Source organism: Equus caballus, chromosome 2, assembly GCF_041296265.1.
Source record: "Equus caballus isolate H_3958 breed thoroughbred chromosome 2, TB-T2T, whole genome shotgun sequence".
NCBI lineage: Eukaryota > Metazoa > Chordata > Mammalia > Perissodactyla > Equidae > Equus > Equus caballus.
In genome coordinates this window covers 96,257,992-96,272,556 of record NC_091685.1, presented here as the reverse complement: position 1 = coordinate 96,272,556, position 14,565 = coordinate 96,257,992, and the positions used below count along the sequence as shown (strand labels likewise).

At 41.4% G+C, this 14,565-nt stretch overlaps 1 long non-coding RNA gene across 1 annotated transcript; it reads right to left on the bottom strand.

The window, feature by feature from the left end:
• Positions 1–1,325: 1,325 nt before the first annotated feature.
• Positions 1,326–14,242, bottom strand: LOC111770368 (uncharacterized). The gene is made up of 4 exons (XR_011435075.1): positions 13,871–14,242; positions 3,854–3,942; positions 2,134–2,320; positions 1,326–1,506 (listed from the first exon to the last, which is right to left on the bottom strand). It is a non-coding gene; the product is annotated as an uncharacterized lncRNA (long non-coding RNA).
• Positions 14,243–14,565: the final 323 nt, after the last annotated feature.

Sequence of the window (14,565 nt, the reverse complement as noted above, 5' to 3'; positions counted from 1 at the left end):
ATTTAAAGTTTTTTCATCTGTATGTAATTAATAATAAATGAATTCTACACACCAAACAATTTCTTTTGAAATTCATTTATTTGATAGTCTTCATTTGACCTCTTTGAAAATACCCTGCCACTCTGCTTTTGGTTTGCTCCTCTGATTGGCCATGGGCAATCACTCCTGCATAGAAATTCTTACTGACTCACTCCATGATGCTTGCTCTTTTGCATGCAAATGTTCTTTATATGGTTTTTGTTTTTGCTGTCATCAGATGTCCATGCGAAACGATCTAAAAATATGAAGACTGCACTTATCCAAACAGCGTTCTCTGTTTAAATAAAATATACAGCAAAGTTAATCAGACACATACTTAATGATGTGTATAATTGTTATCATGCTGCATGGTAATTAGGCATAATGCTAAGCTACTCATGTCATAGCGATGGGGAGTATATTTATATAGACAGATCCAGCATTTTTATGACAAGCAGAGGGAAAAAGTTGAAAGGTGGGGGGAACCAGGATAGGGCTGTAGTTTGTGGAAAGCTTCTCCTCTATCACATGAAGACTGAATATTTACCTGTTTTCTCTGATCTCTATCAGATCTGACCTTAAAGAAAGTCACCTAGCATCTCAGGCTCTTTCTTATGTTGATTTTCCCAGGATTTGGATGGACTGGAGCATCAATTGGCACTGGGGCTTCTTAAGCACGTAGATGTGGGTCTCCCATGTTGATCATTTTGGAAAGAAAAGAAACTGACTAGAGGACTAAAATATCCAACAACTCTCAATAGAACAAGTAAAAAAGAAATGTTTTCTATGTATAACTGTCTTGGCATAAGACCCCAAGAAGCAGTGGCCCTTTGTCGTCACATGTAGAGAAGACAGAGAATTTTTATCCTTTCCTTAAAAGGCTATGCATTACCATCTGGGGTGTGGAAAACACTTCATAAACCTGGGCGACCATAGGGAAGATCTCCTAATTACTCACTCAGTAGGGATGGTGGGCAGAATTGGCCCAAAGATTCCCGCCCCCTGGTGTACATGCCTTGTGTAACCTCCTTCCCTCAAGTGAGGGCAAAACCTGGGAATTAGGTTATGTTATAAGGCAAAGGTGAGGAAATTTTGAGATGTAATTAAGATCCCTAATCAGTTGACTTTGAGTTAATCTAAAGAGAGATTATACTGGGTCAGCGTGACCTTATCAGATGAGGCCTAAAAGGAAGAGTTTCCTGCTGGCTTTGAAGAAGTGAGCTGCCATGTTTTGAGATGGTCATATGGCTAGGACCTGAGGCACCACTAGGAGCTGAGAGCATCTACCGCTACAACAGGAGACTAAATTTTTTTTTTTTTTAAAGATTTTATTTTTTCCTTTTTCTCCCCAAAGCCCCCCGGTACATAGTTGTATATTCTTCGTTGTGGGTCCTTCTAGTTGTGGCATGTGAGACGCTGCCTTAGCGTGGTCTGATGAGCAGTGCCATGTCCGCGCCCAGGATTCGAACCAACGAAACACTGGGCCGCCTGCAACAGAGCGCACAGACTTAACCACTCAGCCACGGGGCCAGCCCCAACAGGAGACTAAATTTTGCCAACAACCTGAACAAGCCTGGAAGAACTCCTTGAGCTCCACATGAGAGAGAGCACAGCCCTGCAGACACCAGGATTGCAACCCTGTGAGACTCTGAGCAGAGGACCCAGTTAAGCTATGCTTGGATCTCTGATCTATAGAAACTGTGAAAAAATAAATGAGTGTTGTTTTAGGCCATTAAGTTTGTTCTGCAGGTATAGAAAACTAACACTGTTGGCTTTATCCATTCATATATTTAACAAATATTTATTGAACACTTACTGTCTTTCCTTATCCTGTTAATCTGGTCTGCATTTCTTTATGCAGAAAAAAATTACATCTCCTTGTATTTCGTATAACTGATCTAATTTTCGTGAGCCTTCACCAGCTGAAGTATGTGACAGAGAAAAACTTAAACTTGTCAGTTAAAATCGTTTCAGTTCCTTCTAATTTTACACATTCTCATTTCATGTAAGTGTTCAGCCAGTTTGAAGCCCAACTCCATCACGAGCATTTAAACACCTTATACCTGTTCCCATCCCACTTCCTAAGTGGACCTCTTGGTTCCACTGAGAACTTACCATCTCTCTGCATACTTATGGTGGTGGAGGGGAGATGGGTCCTTACGTCCATGCAGTGACCTCTGGTCTCTCACTGGTCTCAGCTGTGAAGTGCTTGGCCTGGGCTGCTCTCTAGGGGGTATCCACTAAGCCAGGACTCGTCCCATCACTGATAGTTCTGCTGGTATCTGCTGCTGGTCTGTGGCTGCTGTAGGTCAAGGTCATGTCTCTCTTCACCTAGTCTGGGCTTCAGGTACTTCCTGACATAGGCTCACTCTGCTCCTCCTCTGAGACCCTCCATATGTCCCAGATTTGGATGTCCCATCTCAACCTTTTGCCCTTGTAGATCCAATGGCAGAACTTTTGGTTCTAACTCAGCATTTATCTACATCTCCCCCAACTCCAAAAGGCATGTGGAAACTTCTGTGTTTCGTCCTCCCTGAGACAACTAAAATTTAGCCTTCCCTCTGCCAGATCACAATATGTGATGAATTTCTTTTTGTTTGAGCCCCTGATCCCGGTCTCTCCCCGCCCCCACCTATACCACTGCAAAGATGGAAGGGACTCTCTTTCAAGAATCCTAGATGTAAAGAAAAGCAAAGCTCCCTACCCTCAGTGTTCCCATAGACTTATCTATCGCATTTCCCCCAATCTGGAGTAAAGTCTAACGAAGACAGATTTAGACACACATATCTCATCCCTGCCTCCCCTCCCTCAAACTCTTCCTTTTACTACAATCCCTAGATGCTGAAAGGAGCTAATTTTTATTTCTCCTTTCTATTCTCCCAGGAAGACCCTGAGTACCCTTGAGCCAGGAAGAGAAGGCTTTGGGCTCCCTAATTTCTTAGCCATAATGGAGGATAGTGAGTGGTAGAGAAAGACAGGTTGGTCAATAAGTATGTCTAAACTGAAAGGTCTTTAAAAAATAGTATACCCAGTTATAATCCCCCTGTAATAAATGTCCCCAGTCTCAGGGGATATTTACTCTTATTTAGGGATCATTTCTCCCTCTTCCCAAATGACAAGAGCCAAATCTTTGCCTTGAATCTACTTTCTGATTTGCCCCAGTCCCCAGGTCCTCCAAGGATGGCTGGGTAAAACTGGGGACAGGTCTCCTCCTGTGTGAAGGGACAGATTTTAGACCCAAGGAAACCCATGCTTTCCCAATACTGGCCCTTTCAGGGACCCAGGACAGGTGGGTGGGTAGGGCTTCCCTTGAGCAAAGGTGAATCTCAGGGGCTCTTACTTAGCTGGGGATGAAGTGTTTCCCGTGTTCAAGGACAGCAGGCTATGCTTTTTGGAGGGTTGCCACCTCCAAACCCCATTCACCTCCATGTTCTCTTTGGCCTTGGTTCTGTGACCCAGAGGGAAAAGGGTGACAGCCCGGTTAATGTCCTTGAGAACAGAATGCCTTCACTCTCTATCTTTGTGGATTTCTTGAGCAACGTTTGCTTTGTATTTATCAGCTGTGGAGACATTTTCTGGCCTCAATATAGATCTGGAGTCTGATCTCTTTCTTGAGAGTGTAATTTTTGAAATATCTCCTGGGCCTGAGTTGCTGGAATAAGACTTCACCTTTCCTTATAAGGCTCAGTCCCTTCAAAGAGCTAGGGCCTTACTCCCCTCCCCACACACTCCTTCATTTCTTTAACCTGCTAATTGTCTGTGGTTGCCTGCAAACATAATTTTTCTCACTGTCAAGATGGTTCAACTCTCAAATTCTCCTCTGGGTGTTTGTTACCTGTCAGCTGCCCAAATATGTGATCCCCACAGGTTCTTCTGGGGCTCAAATGGGCTCCTCACGCAGCAAACTTGCAGGTTTTTTTCACTCTGATGTGGAAAGAAAATATAGCTTATTTAATTTGTCTATAAGTGGCTCCTTTTCCTCATAGGCCTAAACTTTGTATGATGCAATCATTTGAACAGCCCTTTTAGATAGTATTCAATCTAAAATAAAACGAAAATAAAAATGCACATTTCTTAATATTCCACATAGCTCCTGTCCAAAGGGCATCTGTGTATTTGGAGGCAGGTATAGCTTGACGATGGAGAGGAGATGGCAAGCTTGGATCCATATGGTGCTTCATCAATAATAAATGCAACAGCAATAAATACAACATTTATAATACACGTAAATAATATTTTATATAATATATCCATGTATAATACACAATAGCTATATCTTTCGGTCTATATCTATCTAATCATCCATCCATCCATCTACATATACAATGCTTTGTATTATAACAAAGCACGTAAAGAATGTCCTGACAAGGATGCTCCACGGCCTCGTGCCTCCTGAGAGCTCACAGTTCATCTCTGGGCACACTCCAGGTGCGTGCTCCTGCAGCCTAAGGGCAACATATCCCCACCCATTGTCTTACTCAGCTTGCCCAGGCCTAGACATCTTTCCTGTGGCCTTAGCCCTGTCTCAGTTCTCACTGGCTTTGTGGACACTCCTGCCTCCTTCTGTCCTTACTCCGCATCCCCAGATCCCTACAAGCCAGATGGGAGCATGGACTGGGCTGCTTCTTCCCTTTCTGGTCAAGATTTCCACAACGTCCTAACTGCTTCCTCTCCTGGGCAGCAGGGATCTCAATCCTAAGTGCTCAGTTCTTGGTTTGCTAAAGGATTTAGAAAAGACTAACTTCCTTCGAGCCCTTTGCCTTACTGCAAAAACCTTCTTTTGAATATTAGGAAATGGAAATTAATTCTTTAATTCTCCCTCTGTTCCTAATGTAATAACTGTAACGTCTTCTCCCCACTTCTGGCACGCAGTTGCTTGCCTCGGGCCAGATACAGAGAAAGTCAGGTGTGTACACAGAAACGCAGGAGAGGAAAACTCATTAATATTCTTAGGCTGTTACTTAAGTACGCACAGTGTTCAATGGTGAATAAAATGGAACAATCTCTGCTTCTTGGAGGATGCAGCCTAGTGAGGGAGACAGATATCATACAAATAAGCACATAATGCTAGTGTGTAGTTAGCGCTTTGGTAGGAGAGTGAGTGCCTGGAGTTGACAGGGGTGCGAAGCATCAGGAAAGGCCCCTCTGAGAAAGACACAGAGACCTGAGGCTGAATAGACGTTGGTCAGGCAGAGCCTAGAGGAGAGAACATTCCAGGTGGAGGGAACAATGTGTGGGATGGTTCTAAGGTGAGAGGGATGAGAGAAGATCAACAATAGCTTCCTTCCCATCTCACGCAGAGCGGAAGCCAAAGTCCTCCCACCACCTACAACACTCTGCCGTGCATAAGCCCTCATTACCTTTCCGACCTAATTCTATGGTGTCCTTTTATCTCTCTGACCTCATCCCTACTTCTTTCCTCTTTACACCCTCTGGAATAGCCACACTTGCCCCTTTGCTGTTCCTCAGGCACTCCAGGCAAGTTCCTACCTCAGGGCCTTTGCACTTGCTGTTTTCTCTGGCTGAAGTCTCTTCTGCAGGGTAGCTGCAGGGATCACTTCTCACATTCTTCCAGTTTTTACTCAGGATGCAACCTCTCCTTAACACCTGCCTTGGCCACCTTATCTAAAAACGTCAGTTCCTCCTGCTTTGACATTTTATGTCACCCTTCCCTGCTTTTAGTTTTCTTCTTGGCACTTATCATTGTCTAATGAACTATATATTTTATTCCTGCATCTTATTATTTATTGTCTGTCCTGCTCATTATGTAATGTAAGCTGTGAGGGCAGGGATTTTTGTCAGTTTTATTCACTACTCTATCTTAGCAATTAGAATAGTGCCTGGCACATAGTGAGTGTTCAATAAATATTTGTTGAATGAATAAACAAGTAATTGACACATCTGTTTAGTTTTTGGTTCACTTGGTTTGTTTTCTTCCCTTCCTATGGTGTTTACTCTGCCTCAGTCCGCCCGTGTCCTTTTACAGGCTTAGCCCACTCTGCCTCATCTTAGTCTCTTTGCTTCAGATTCCCTGACAGTCTGACACATCTCCTGGGATTTTAGCTGGTGATTCAAATTTTGTTCCTTCCTTCGGGCCCTTCATGATTATTTGTGGGTCCTATAGCACCACTGTGTGCCAGGCACTGTCCTGGGCCCTGCAGTATGGTGATGAGGAAGACAGTATCCCTATCTTCATGGAGCTTAGATTATAAGCAAAAATTTTTTTCCCAGAGATTCTATCTTTGGACAAATCCATCACCTCTACCTCTCTTCTGCCTCCACCTGCCACAGGGCAACAGAAACAGCAGCAGCCTGCCCGGTGGGGCGTCTCACTGTTGAAGTCACCAAATGTGGTACAATGGAGCTGGATGTAGGTGAAATGAGAGATGAACCTGTCTGATAGACATCTTCCAGAGGGATGCCGAGATGCCTGGGCTGTACCCGCTGAGGGAATTATTCAGCTGGCAGGGTGCAGGCAGGTGAATTCCCTAGTCTGGATAAATCAAGCTGGCCACTCAATTTCCCAATACTGTTTAACTTCCTCATTACATGATAAGGAGGATTCTTTTATTCTAAATTTGTTCTTAGATAAATTAGAATGGCCACTGAGGAAGAATGGCTACATCTGTGTAGGCCATAAAAAGCAATGAAGCATCGTCATTCAGATTCCCATAACCACATGGTTTTACAAAACCTGATTGCTCACATTTGGACATGCCATTTGAAACACACATATTGTACACTCTGAACGTCACACTTACAGTGTGGCAAATGCCTACAGAAAATTAACTGGAAAACCTGACAGGTGCCCATAGCTGGCACTAATGCCTTTCTATAGGGGGCTCTGATGTATTGCCATCATTGTGATGAATGAAATCAGAGATATGGTATTACACACATTCAAAATATTGAAAGATAGCTGAAAGTATGCTGGGGAGAATTCATTTTCATTAGCATAGTCTGGCTGATGAAAAAGGATTAGAAGCTTTATATATATGTATTTAGTTATTTAGATGTTATGTTTTAATGAATGTACACTATTTTCACACATAACTCAATCTTAGTAGCTAATATCATTTTCATATTTTAGATTGGACCACATAGAATTTTAATTTAATGAATGCCAGGTATTTTCCAGAATAACGTCAAATTTTAGTACTGAAACCAAGTTAACATGAGAGACTCCATGTCTAACCACGCCCCCCACCACCCCTGGGCAAAAGATTTAAGACCTTTGCACAAACTATTCCTTTTTTCCCTGATAAGAAAATAACTAATGTTTTCTTAGATTGCTTAGGAATGTCATAGTCAGCAGATCTGGAACTTTTCTACAGAAAGGTGCCTGAAGTTTATTACAGGGAAACTGATGCCCAGAGGATATCAAGAAGCTGAAGCTTCCCAGACCCCAACTCCTTCCTGGTGCCAGAATCCACCATTCCTCACCCAAGGCAGACAACCAAGGATGCTCACCTGCGGATTCCCTTATCTTGCCATCCCCCTTCTTGCAAGCAGCCTCATGAGGCCAAATACAGACTGGTGACAAGGCATCAGCCAGCAAGGCCACAGGCTCCCCTCCCTATAAGCAGTTGCATTCCTCGCAACCTTTAGAAACCTCTGCCTCCCATCTTTCGAGGAGATGAATTTGAGAGCTTACTCTCATCTCCTGGCTGACAGTACCCAAAATAAACTCCTTTCCTTGCCATAAGTCTGGAGTTCCAGTTTTTATTTTGGCCTGTCTTGTGTGACAGGTAAAAAGACCCTTTGTTTGCGGCTGGTAACAGTATAATTATAAATAAAGAATCATAGACCATTTTTAGGTCCATTGGACAAAAATGACCGCTACCACACTGCCTATTGTGGTATGGTAACTACAAGCTCCCGTCAGGGTAAGGACGGGATCCTCTTCATGCTTGCTTATCCTCATACAACACCAGAGCATCAAGGAGAGCCTCACACACATAAGAGATTCAGTACGAGTAGAATTAATCTAAGAGCTGGCATGCACACTGTTTGGCTTAGAGAAGCACAATTCACATGAAAGGTAGCAGTAAGCATGGACTCCGGAGTCAGACTTGGTTTCAGATCCCAAACCTGCTACTTCCTTGACCCTGAGCCTCGGTTCCCTGCTCTATAAAATGAGGATAATAGTAGTACCAACCTCGCAGGGTGCTGGTGAGGATTAAATGAGTTAGTTAAAACACATAAAGCATTTAGAACAGTGCTGGGCATATGAGAAGAGCACAATAATATGACCTTCTATTATATAAGCACAAGTATTGAAAAAGAAAATAGATATAGGACTAAGACACACTTTCCCACTGCTTTACCCCTACACGTCCTCTTTCCAGACACATGCACACACATGCACATTCGCACACACATAAACCCCTCATAAAAATGAAGAGAAGAGAGATTCCTTCACAAGCCGCCAGGAAAAACACTAATTCTCTTGGGGGAATCCTGATGTAGCCTCTGCTCCTTTAAATGAACCCAGCCTGCCCTTGTAAGCCTGAGCTGGGATTATGTAAAGCCCCCGTGGGGCCTTCCAGCTCTCTCTCTGGAATAATTCCAGGTCACTTTCCCTCTGCCAGTAGTGCTGATCCTTGATCTTAGAGTGATGAATAATCTTTCCAGATATTAATTTATGTGGCTTTCTCCTTTTTCTTTCTTTTTCCTCCTTCTCTGTCTTTCTCCCTCCCTTGCCCCATTCAAGCTGACCCTTGACTCAGCTCTACTGGCTTCAGTGACTGGTGGGATGGGGTTAGGATGGAAAACACTAGAAACCTGCAAAGTGTCCTGACCTCCTTCGTGCAAAATCTAAGCCCATGGGATAATTAGAGGGTTTGAAAAGCTGGTAGAAAGGTTAAGTGAATTTTTGAGGGTAGAACGGTTTATAAGAAACACAGGGGAGAAAGATTTCCTGCAATTTTTTGAAAGGTTCTATTGGATTGCGACAGGGTTTACAACCTGAGGGTTTTACCAGCAGAAGAGACCTGAACACTGTTCCCTGACAAAGTCCCAAACATGTGATGTGACTCGAGGAGGATTGACTGCACAGTACGCTGGGAAGCTGGACTCATAGAACCTCATTAAAGATTTCCACGTGCAAAGATCGGGTTGGAAGTGATAAAGGGCTGGCAGTAAACAGACACGTGGGTAAAGATTATGGGATTCTCCAAGTAATCTGTGTGGACAGCAGATCGAAATCCAGAGGGCCTCTTCCCTATGCCTTGGACATGTAGAAGTCTCTGGGAAAGTAGCAAATGCCTGTGTGTGGAGAAACCCCAAGAAATGACAGATCCACTTTCCCACCTGCCTGGTGGCCTGGGGCTCAAAATAGGAATTAACTTGATGTATACAAAATAAACACGCTGATGGCTCATACCTTCAGCAGTCCTTAACTTTCTCTGCCAACAAAACCCCAACCCCCTTTAGGGTGTTTACATCTCCTCCATTTGAGGACACTTGATGGAATTGCCGATCGAGTCTCCCTATAGCAAAGAGGGGAAGGCACAAGACCCACATCAAACCAGTTAGGCTCCCTCTTTTAGGACCTTGATTCTTGAGAGGAGTGATGCAGACACAGTCTGCCCTCTGTGCCCACGGTTCTGCATTTAACCAACCGCAGGTGCAAAGGCCTACGACAGTTGCATCTGTACTGAACACGTGCAGTCTTTTTTCCTTGTCACCATTCTTTAAACAGTACAGTATAACAACTATTTACATAGGATTTACAGTGTATGAGGTATTATAAGTAATCTAAAGAGGATTTGAAGTATATGGGAGGATGTGCGTAGGTTATACGCGAATACTACACCATTTTATATAAGGGGCTTGAGCAACTGTGTGGGGGGTGAGGGAGGGTCCTGGAACCAATCCCCCTGGATACCGGGGGAAGACTGTACCAAAGAACTGTTGGATCTGACTGATGCCGATTTTAGTAGTAATCAGTTCCTGCTACCTAGATTCTCAGAGCGGCCCCATGTTCTGCCCTTTGCAAGTCCACTTCTTCAGGTTTGCCTTTGATTCTAAGAACTGCTTCTTGTACTTCCACTATAATCCTCTTCAAGATAGAAAGGGTTTTGGTAGAAATACAAAGGTAGAAATAATTGGCATTTCTTGTTACAACTCCTAAAACTGACGTTTCTAGTAACTGTTATAGCATCCCACTGTCCATAGCTTTGGATGGAGGAACTGGTGAGGAATTGCAGTTGTAGTCGGCCTTGGCTTCCTGCCGAGATATGCATTTTGATGTCTCCTTTGGCTTCATACACTGACCCCTCTAGTAAGAGGTGACCTGCTCTTTCCTCTGTCTCAGCCCCAGTGACTGACTTCCCACTTCCCCTCTCCCAGAATCTGCTTCACAAGTAAGAGAACCAGAGAGGTGTCTGGCTGATCCAAAATTTCCTGATCAATAGAAGATGGTCTACCCTCCTCAGTGAGTCCCAGTATGAGCTTTGTTTCATTAATATCCAGATTTCAAAACGTTAGCATGAACGGATCTTGTTCTGATCAGTGGCTGATAGCAAGAGCTGGATTAAGTTTTGTCCCAAAGACAAAGTCTTTTAACAATTTTTATTTTACTCTTTCATGTCATTTCCTTTTATCTGAGTTGCAGCTTTTGTTTGCTGTGCAAACACCATGCTAACATTTTTATGTATCAAAAATTATTCATCTCAAAATATTAGTGAATTCACAACTGCAACTCAGTCTTTAATATCTTCATTTATTTTTCATCAAAAATTTACTTTGAACATATGTGTTGTTTTGAAGCATTCAACAATAAATTTAATTTTACATGTTAGATACATATTTTACTGATTTTGCATTTTCATTTTCTCCCTTTTTTCCAATTAAAATTTTAATACATAATATAAGAGAGGATAAAGACTAAAAGACATTCAGTGTATAATTTAAAAATTCTTAACATTTTGTTTTCCAACTTATTATATTGTAGGACAAACCATTTTCAGAATAATAAAATGAAGCTAACATTTTCTTGTATTCTCTCTCTAAATTTACTTTTATCAAATCTTTTTGATTTTCTATTTTCTAAAGTCAAGTGATCGCATATTGAGAAATGATCTAAACAAGAAATGACCTAAGCTCAACACATAGTAAATGCTTAACTAAATATTTATTGAATAAGTGAACAGGGCAATTTGATTTGTTTTCATTCACTACCGACTATCTTTCAGAGCATTAAACTACTCTTCTTCATTTGTCCCTTCTCACACATCACAAGGGATTAACTCACAGATTTTTCTCTTGTATCTGTTTCCGTCATGTTCATACAGAAGTGCTCTCAGCTTGTCTGAAGGGTTCCCACTGGGTGAGATCCATTCATTACGTAAAGTTTAGCTGAGCACCTGTTACGTGTTGGACACTGGGTTGACATGGAAGTCAACACACCATCCCTTCCTTCAAGGGGTTTGAGGGAGTTGAAAACTAAACAGATGATAAGAGCAAAACTGGTAAGTGTGCTTAGTGGTATATTCAGAGGGCCATGAGCAAACAGAAATAAAAGTGCATCTCAAAGTCTTCTGGGGTTAGGAAAAAACTCACAGAAGATGAGCTCAGAGATTTCAAATACATGTCAAATAGTCAATAAGTTTTCTTGCTCTTTTTGGAGCTAAGAACATCTCAAGCATACTGCTCTCTGCCTTCAAAATAAATTCTCTCAGATAGCACTAAAGTAGAACAATTAGATAGCTTGACAAAAAGCAGGGTTGCACAACATCAAATGCACAACTCATAAAAGAAAAAAAAGATAAATTAGACTTCATCAAAATTAAAAACTTTTGCTCTGCAAAAGAGAATGAAAGACAAGTTACAGACTGGGAGAAAATATTTGTAAATCACATATCTTACAAGATTCTTATATCTAGAAGGTACAAAGAACTCTCAAAACTCAACAATAAGAAAACAAACCACCCAATAAAAAACGAGCAAAAGATCTGAACAGATACTTCACCAAAGAAGAAATATGGATAGCAATAAATACATACAAAGGTGCTCAATATCATTAATCATTTAGAGAATGCAAATTAAAACATGAGCTATCGCTCCCTACCTATTAAAATGGCTAAAATAAAAAATCTCCAAAATACCAAGTGCTAGTTAGGACACAGAGCAACTGAAACTCTCATACATTGCTGGTGGGATTGCAAAACTGTACAGCCACTTTGGAAAACAGTTTTTCAGTTTCTTATAAAGTTAAACACACCTACCATGTGACCCAGTAATCTACTTTTTATCCAGGAGAATAAAAACATATATTTACATAAAATCCTTTACATGAATGTTTGTAGCATTGATTCATAATGTCTAAAAGTTGGAGACTATCCAATGTCCTTCCACCCATGAATGGATACACCAACTGTGATGCATTCACATAAGGGAACATTACTCAGCAATAGGAAAAAAACACGCTACTGATAGACTCAATAATGTGGATGAATCTCAAATGCAGTTTGCTAAGTGAAAGAAGCCAGTTCTAAAAGGATACATAATGTATGATTTCATTTATATGACATTCTAGAAAAGGAAAAACCATACGGACAGAGAACACATCAGTGGTTGCCAGGGGTTGAGGATGGGTAGAGGGTTGACTACAAAAGGGCAGCACAAAAGAAATTTTCAGGATGACGGAGCTGTTCTGTATCCTGACTGTGGTGGTAAATATGTTTTTGTTAAAACCATAGAACTGTACATAAAGAATGATTTTTACTGTATATAAATTTTAAAAATTGAAAAAAAAGTAGGGTTTTTACCTTCCAGTTTTTCGCCCAAAATTATAAATATAGAGATAAAAACAAATTCTACTTTTAGTATAATTCCTTCAATATTAATAGAGGGTAAAACATAGTACAGATTATTTAGTTATATGGATGTACATATAGAGCTTGACATTCGAGTGCTAAATCCATAGATGTGGGTCAACTATTTGAAGTATAAAATGATTAACAGAGAAAATTAATTTTTAAAACACTAAATTTCTGATGAGGCCCTAGTGCAAAAATCCGTGAAAATGAACATTAAGGGTAACCCATTTGAAGGTAAAAAGGCCCCATCAAGAAATATCGGCAAATAATGAGAGAGTAAATCTTGGTATTCGGATTTAAAGGAGCACCTTTGTTTTTCAGTTCTGGCTTAACCACTGCCCCTGAAACAAATTGAAAAAAAAAAATGTAGGGACCTAAAAGTTCCAGTACCAGGTGTACCAGGAATTCCCAACAAATCGGATCTATCAAGTATTTCAGTGGTCGTACTAGCCAGGACTCAGCAGGTTGCAAACGACAGAGACCCAACCTCAGATAAACAGAAGGATAACTTACTGGCTGACAGAACACAGAAGATGAAAGAAAAAGGTGTAGGAATCTGAGATAATATGAGAGGGCACATTATCACTTTAAACTCACATGAATCCGAAACCTCACTCTATCAAACTTTGCCAATAATTTCAAAGATACAAGTAATTGTGATGCACAGATAAAGTAATGAAATGCAGGTCCACACATCTTTTCTTACCACCTCTGGATGCATTCTGGTTCAGATTAGCACACGAATTCTATAAGTCATGTACGGGGCTACATTACTCACACAAAAGGATGCTGTTCGGTTATGAAACATCTCTGTTTTGTACCCAAATAGTTACACAGCTTACGTAAGATTTTCTGAGAAGCTATGCCCGGTAAATCTATAGATTCCAGATTTGTTTATTATAAGTGATGCTACATAGACCAGGAAGATCCTTCTAAAGACGTTACACAGAGGAAGATTCTCCTCCCCGTGAATATTATTGGTATGTTTGCCAGAAGGTCAGTGTTGACAAGGAATTTGCCCAGCTCACCTTTCTCATTCCTCCTCTGGAGGTGCCACTGCCCCACCGCCCGCATGAAAGTGGGAGGAGGGGTGCAGCTCCACTGCTATTTCCTTCTGGGAGCCGAAGCCTTGAGGACGTCTTAAATCAGAGACTCAGCCTCACGAAGAGGTTTTTTTTGCTCTCTCTTTCATCTTCCCTCTTTCTCAGTCTCTGCTTGGCTTCATTTTGTAGATAGGGTCTTTCCTTACAGTTTGGAAGATAGCTGCCAACAGCTTGATCTTAGAAATGCCAGTAGGAACGATTAGTTTTTGTTTTTTTCCCTCTTAGACAACTAGAAAAAAAGGGAGACGGTCCCTGCTTCAGTGATGTATCATCTCTGGGTTAGGGAGCTCAAGTCCCGAACTGAGTGGAACCAGGGGAGCAAGGTCTGTTATTTAGGAAGAGGAGTTGGAAAACTTCCTGGGCAGATAAAAAGAATAGCCGAGACCCCACCGAAACATAGGAATCATCCCTGTCTCAAACACAACCAAGTTTAGTCAGAACTGTAGGATTTGGTTAATAAATGCATTCTTAATGATACTTTTGATACTTAATGATACTTTTATCCATGTTTTACTAGGTGTGAGTTTAAAGTAAGACTTTTAAATACAGAATGATTGTTTTTCAAATTAGGTTCTTTCAGGAGGCCATACTGTTCTTTAAAACATTCTGCAAATATTTAA